This window comes from Elephantulus edwardii, unplaced genomic scaffold (assembly GCF_000299155.1).
Source record: "Elephantulus edwardii isolate Elephantulus edwardi_28Jun2011 unplaced genomic scaffold, EleEdw1.0 scaffold02067, whole genome shotgun sequence".
In the NCBI taxonomy this organism is placed as follows: Eukaryota; Metazoa; Chordata; class Mammalia; order Macroscelidea; family Macroscelididae; genus Elephantulus; species Elephantulus edwardii.
The window spans coordinates 1-7,257 of NW_006401817.1; the positions used below are offsets into that span (position 1 = coordinate 1).

Here is a 7,257-nt window from a genome sequence, read left to right on the forward strand (position 1 = left end):
TACTTTCATGTAATGTTAATAATAATGTTTGGTAAATTCCACAATCTTTTTTGCATCACGTGTGTGTGTGTGTGTGTGTGTGTGTCTGTGTGTGTGTGTGTGTGTGTGTGTGTGTGTGTGTGTGTTTTAAGGAGAACATATATGGACCTTTTGTTCCAAACTTTTGTCTACCAATAGGCTAGTGAGTAAGTACATCCATAGCTGTATTTGTTTGTTGAACCACCACTACTGGCAGTCCATCATGTCCTCGGGCCTTATTTGTTGACAGTGTCTTTAGTACAGTATGGACTTCTTCCTTCACCACTATTGATCCTTGACCATAACCTACTTCCTGAAATTGTTCAGATGATCAATTATTTTTGATTCAATGACTCTTAGTATTTCTCCCTCTACTTCCCCCTGCATTTACTTTTGATTCTTCCTGTATCATTTTGCCCATGAAATCTTTCAGTATTGCAACTCAAGGTTTAAATTTGTTTTCAGTTATTTTACTTTGAGAAATGTTGAATATGTTCTTCACTTTTGGCTTTTCTAACTCCAGCTTTTCACGCATTTCATTATATTGTGTGTTGTTTTTTCAAGCTGCCCTTTGAAATCTTCTCTTCATCTTTCTTACTTCAGCATACTTTCTACTTTTTTGCCTTTGTTTAGCTATAGTATTATCTCCAGAGTCTCCCCTAACATCTGTTTTGATATTTTCTTTTTTTCCTCATTTTTGTAACCAACTTTTGTTTTCTCCATCATTCCTAGTCTTTTTATCAGCCCATAACTCCTTTGGTCTTCAGTCGTATATTCAATGATTCAATTTCATTCTTAAAACAGACATTCGGAGGGCGGGGGAAGAAGAACAAACTAGGGAAGAGGGTAGAGAGAATGGTACAGCAATGAAGGAATGAAAACCCAAAATCCCTGTAAATGTTCATTAATACTAATAAAATTTAATAATAAAAAAATTAGTTGAGATAGACTCAGAGTCACATTTTCGGCCTCACGGACTTGTTTTCATTCTCTTCACCTTCAGTTTGAACTTGCATATGAGTAGTTGATAGTCTGTCACACAGTCAACCCCTGGCCTTATTTTCCCTATGATATTGAACTTTTCAAATGTCTTTTCCCACTGATGTAGTAAAACTGATTACTGTGTGGTCCACAAAAAGAGGTACATTTGTATGACCAATATATATTTAAAAAATTTTTTCAATTAATTAATCATTGTTTGTACAAATTCTATCATGTAATCTCCAGCCTCATTTCTATTTTCAAGTCCATATTTTACAAATACCATTCTTTCTTCTTTGTTTCTAACTTTACATTCCAGAAACCAATTAGTAATAATTCATTTTCATTGCTTGTTTGATCAATTTTAGACTGCAAAAGTTGGTAAAAATCTTAAATTTCTTCATCTTGGCTTTACTATTTTGGTGCACATATTTTAACAATAGTTATTACTTGTATGGACATGGATAGTATTCTACCACTCACAGTGTTATACTTGAGGGTAGATCTTGAAGCGCTCTTTTTGAACCAGAGCAAGGGAATACTATATAGTTCAAAATCAAGAAAGTAGTACATCAAGGATGTGTCCTTTCTACATACCTTTTCAATCAATTTGCAGAACAGATCATTTGGGAGACTGATTTTTAGGAAGAAGATGGTGGCATCTGCACTTGCGTTATGTAAATGGCACAGCCTTGTTTGCCGAAATTGAAAATCAAAAGACAAGTTGCTTTGAGAAAGTATGTTGTCAGGGAACTCTCAAGAGTGCTAAGGAGCAACAATATCAGTCTTGAGACTAAGGTCAACCACAGCCAAGCCATGGTCTTCTCAATTACTTGTTATGCATCTGAGAACTGGACAATGACTAAGGATGATAGAAGAAGAATCCATGCCCGTGAGTTGTGGGGCTGGAGAACAGTATTGAACGCATGTGTCCGTGCCATGAACTGCCAAGAGAACAAACAGGTCTGTCCTGGAAAGGGTGAAAACACATTTCTTCTTGAAGCCAAGGATTGTGAAGCTGCATCTCACATACTATGAGAATGTTGGCAGAAAGGCCCAGTCTTTGGAGAAGGACATCATTCTTAGAAGGATGAGGAAGACTTTGGTTGAGATGCATTGACAGAGTTACAGTGACAATGGGGGCAGGTGTATCAGAGACAGTGAGATTGGCTCAAGATAGAGCAGAGTTTAGAGCTATTGTTCCTGGGGTCACTATGAGCCATAGACAACTTGATAGCACATAACAACGTAGTGACCTATGAATAACATGTCTGAAAGCTGTCCTTTCTTGATACAACCCCACAATCTCTGATACACTCAAGCCAATTTTGCAGACATTGTGCCAATTTACCTAGTTGAAGATTTTTTTTCCTGTCCTTTCACATTTGCAAGCTCCATACCCTTCATAAAAAAGTCTTTCCTGGGGTGTGGTGATCGCGGCCCAGACAGTGCGGACGCAACTGGACAGTGGCCCGAGCCCTTGGATTCTCCCGGCGGCGCAGGATTTAACCCCCACCATGGCGAGCAAACGGAATAAGATCAAGGGCAGGAAGCACCTTCAGCGTGCAACATCCAACGTGTTTGCCATGTTTGATCAGTCCCAGATTCAGGAGTTCAAAGAGGCCTTCAACATGATTGACCAGAACAGACATGGCTTCATCAATAAGGAAGATTTGTATGATATGCTGGCCCCTCTAGGGAAGAACCCTACTGATGAGTCCCTAGAAAACATGATAATTGAAGCTCCAGGGCCCATCAACTTTACCATGTTCCTCACGATGTTTGGGGAGAAGCTCAATGGGACAGATCCAGAAGATGTCATCAGAAATGCTTTTGCCTGCTTTGATGAAGAAGCGACAGGCACCATTCAGGAAGACTACCTTAGAGAGCTGCTGACCACCATGGGGGACCGCTTTACGGATGAGCAAGTGGACGAGCTCTACAGAGAAGCTCCGATCGACAAAAAGGGAAATTTCAATTACGTCGAGTTCACACGCATCCTGTAACATGGAGCAAAAGACAAGGATGACTGAACGAACTTCACATTCTGGCCAGATGCTCCTCTTTGTCACTTTCGGTGTTCCTGAGACCCAGGGGTTTCTCTTAGAGCCGATTGCATGCCCTTAACTTTACAGCTTTTGCCTTTTTGTTGTATTTATTCTCGGCCATGTTGGGCACATAAATCTCTCTAATTAGACTGGAAATAGGACTTTTAAAATAATGATATAAAAATAGAACTGGAAGAAAGATCATTCTCTCATCAAAGCCTAGGAAAAATATTTTCAGATTTTCCTGATTTACTGGATTTTTACTTTTTTGGTAATAAAACTTTTAAAATAAAATTTATGACACATAAAAAAAAGTCTTTCCTAGTAATGTGTCCAAAGTATGCTAGATGAACCTTCACCATCCTAGCCTTCAAGGAGCATTCTCACTGAACCCTCAAAGTATATATGTTTGGGTTTTGGCATCTGATGTTGTTGTGGTTGTTGTTGTTGTTGATTCCTTTAGGATCGAGCACAACTCATAGCAACCCTATGAACAAAAGGCCTGCAGTGCCTTTTCTCCAACACCATAGTTTAAAGGCATCATTTTTTCTTCTGTCATCCTTATTTACTGTCCATCTCTCAGATGCATAGCAAGTGATTAAAAAACTATTGTCTGAATTAAGTGCACCTTAATCCTAAAACCAACATTAGTGTTTCTCAGAAATTTGAAGAACTTTTTGACTGGACACTTTCCCTCTCCTGACTGCTGTTATCATGTGTGCTGATTGTGGAGTCAAATAAGATGAAGTTATAGACAATTTCACTCTTTTCTTTATATTATTATTTTCTTTCACATTATGATGTAGTCTATGGATCTAGTCATGAGAATCTTTGTTTTCTTGACATGGAGATGTAATCCATATTGAAGGCTGCAGTCTTTGATCTTCTGAAGGAAGTGCTTCAAGTCCTCCTCACTTTCAGAAAGCAAGGATGGCTTATTTGGATACCAGAGATTATTTGTGAGTTCCTCCAATTCTGATGTGGTTGTGGCTTTTTGGTTTTGTTTTTATTTTTTTGTTTTTGTTATTATGTGCCATTGAGTCACTTGCAACTCATAGCAACCTTATATACAACAGCCCTGAAACCAACTCTATCCTGTGCCAACTTTACTGTCTCTGACACACATACCCTCATTATTCTGGTCACTATATCAATCCATCTTAAAAATGGTCTCCCTCTCTTTCTCTGTCCCTCTTCGCATCCAAGCATGATGTCCCTCTCCAAGGTTCCTCCTTGCAACATGCCCAAAGTATGTCAGACAAAGTTTCAAAATCCTTGCCTCCAAGGAACAAACTGGCTTCACCCTTTCTAGGATAATCCTATTTGTTCTCCTGGCAGTTCATGGTATATTCAACACTCTTTTCCAGCACCACAGCTCAAAGGCATCAATTTTCTTTCTATCATTCCTGGTCATTGTACAGCTCTCTGATACATAGTAAGCAATTGTGAAGACCATGCTCAGGATCCCATGCACCTTAGTCTCCAGACTGATGTCGTTGCTCTTCAGCACTCTGGAGAGGTCCCTGAGAGTAGACTTTCCCAATGCAATTAGTCCCTTGATTTCCTGGCTGCTGGTATCAAGAGTGTTGATTGTGGAGCCAAGCAAACTAAAGCTGTTAACAATCTCAATCTCTTTACCATCCATCATGATGCTACCAATTGACCCAGTTGTGAGTTTTCTTGCTGCTGAGTTTCAATTCATATTGAAGGCTGCAGTCCTTGATCTTCTGCAGCAAGTGCTTCAGGTCCTCCTCAGTTTCAGCAAGCAGGGTTGTGTCATCTACATAACACAGATTGTTGATGAATCTTCCTCCAATTCTGATGCTACATTCCTTCTCACAAAGTCCAGCCTCCAGGATGATCTGTTCTGCATACAGATTGAAAAGGTATAGAGACAGAACACATCCCTGATGTACAGCCTTTCCAATTTTGAACCATACAGTGTCTCCTAGCTCTGTTCTGATGACTGCTTCCTGGTCCAAGTATAGGTTTCAGTTAAGCACAATCAAATATTCTGGGATTTCCATTCTTCTCAGAGTGATCCACACAGTTAAATGTCTTTGTATAGTCAATGAAACACAGACAGACATTCCTCTGGTACCCTCTGCTTTCAGCCAAGATCCATCTAACATTAGCTATAATATGCCTAGTGTGAAGGCCTTTTCTAAACCCAGCCTGCACTTCAGGCAATTCTCTGTTGATGTGCTGTTCCAGCTGGTTTTGGAAAATCTTCAGCAGAATTATGTTTGCATGTGAGATCAATGGTATTGTTGGATAATTTCCACCCTCTGCTGAGGCACCTTTCTTTGGAATGGGAACAAATATAGATCTCTTCCAGTCAGCTGTTCCGGTGATTTTCCTCCAGATTTCTTGGCACAACTTAGTGAGCACATCCAGGGTAGCATCTGTTTATTGAAATACGTCAATTGGTATATCGTCAATTCCTGGAGCTTTATTTTTGCCATTTCTTTTAGAGCAGCTTGAACTTCTTTCATCACCACAGGGTCTTGCGCATACGTTGTTTCACAAAATTCTTCTGTGTCATTCAGTGATTCTGTATATTCTGTCCATCCTCTTCCAATGCTTCTTGGATTATTTGTTATTCTGCCCAAAGCATCCTTAAGTTTTGCAACTTGTGCCTTGAATTAGTGTTTCAATTCCTTCAGCTTAAGAAACGCTGAGTTTGACCCTTTTGATTTTCTGACTCCAGCTCTTTGCACATTTCATTGAAATAACTTTGCTTTGTCTTCCCACACGGCCTTTTGAAATCTGTTCAGCTCCTTAATTTCTTGATTTCTTCCAAATTCGGATATGACTTTTTTTTTCATGAGTATAGTTTCTCCGATGATTTACTCAGCATACAAATTGATTGTTGTTGTTATTTGCCATCAAGTTGACTGTGACTCATAGTGACCCTACACTCAATAGCTCTGAACTCTGCCCTATCCTGAGACAACCTCACTATCTCCAACACACCTATCACTACTACCCCACTTAATGTGTTAGTCCATAATCTCTAAGGTCTTCCTCTCATATTCTGTCTTTCCACCCTTCCAAGCATGGTATCTTTCTCCAAGGACAGGCCACATGGCTAAAGTATATTACATAGAGCTTAAAAATCCTTACCTCCAAGTTACAACTTGGTTTCATCCTCTCCAAAACAGACTTTTTATTCTCTTGGCAGTCCATGATATGTTCAATACCTTTCCCTAGCACTACAACTAAAAGTCATTGATTCTTGTGTCATCCTTAGTGTTTGTCCAGCTCTGATACTTAGTCATTTTGAAGACCATAGCCTGGATCGACAGACCTCAGTCTTTAGGACAACATCCTGATGTCACATAACCCAGTAGAGTGTATATATGTTCTATTAAAAAGTAGAGGGAGCTATGGTGGGTTGTTGTTGTTGTTAAGTGTTGTGGAGTCATAGATGACTCATAGCATCCCTATGAACAAAAGACTTGAACACCTTGTGTAACTTTCATTGTTTTTCCAAGTTCATAGAGTTTCTGGAGGCAAACTGCTTTGGAAGTGGATGCCACTCCTGCTTCCAAGCTTGTTTTGATATGGGACCTCTGCCAAACACTGTCCACTATGAGTAAACATTATTGCATTTGACACATCAGTATCAAAGTGTTCAGCATCACAGCAACCTCGAGTTAACGCTGTACAGCAAATGCACAGACCAGTGCTATACCACTTAGAAGAATGCTGACCAAACACAATTAAAACAAGGCCTGAGGGCTGCAGATTAAAATCACTTACTTTTGGCTTGGTAGCATCACTTTCTGTCCACGAGGCCAACAGAGATCTCTCCATGTTGTTAGTGGTAAAGAATTGCACTGTCAACCCAAAGGCATGTAGTTCAGAACTACCAACTGCTCCTTCGGAGAAAGATGGAAAAGCTCCTGCCATGTGACTTAGTGCCTCTGAAAACTCACTGGACTTAATAGTACACAACAGCATTTAAAACATGTTCAGTTTGACCACAGTCATTATATATGAATTTTAAAAATCAACTATTGAAACATTTCCTCTATTTGCTTTTGACTGGAACTTGCAGTGATTTTTTTTTAACTTATCTATGTCCCTAATCAAATTCACCAGCTGCTTTAGGGGAGAAGGATGAGAAATCTCCTTCCTTGTGATGAACTGCCTTTGAAAACCTGCTGAAGGGTCAGTTATGAGTCGTTCTAACTTGACAGCACAC

The 7,257-nt window shown here is 39.6% G+C and overlaps 1 pseudogene; it reads left to right on the top strand.

Annotated features, from left to right (window-relative positions):
- The first annotated feature begins 2,507 nt into the window (after nt 1-2,507).
- LOC102859430 lies at nt 2,508-3,032 on the top strand (annotated as a pseudogene).
- The last annotated feature ends 4,225 nt before the right edge of the window (nt 3,033-7,257 follow it).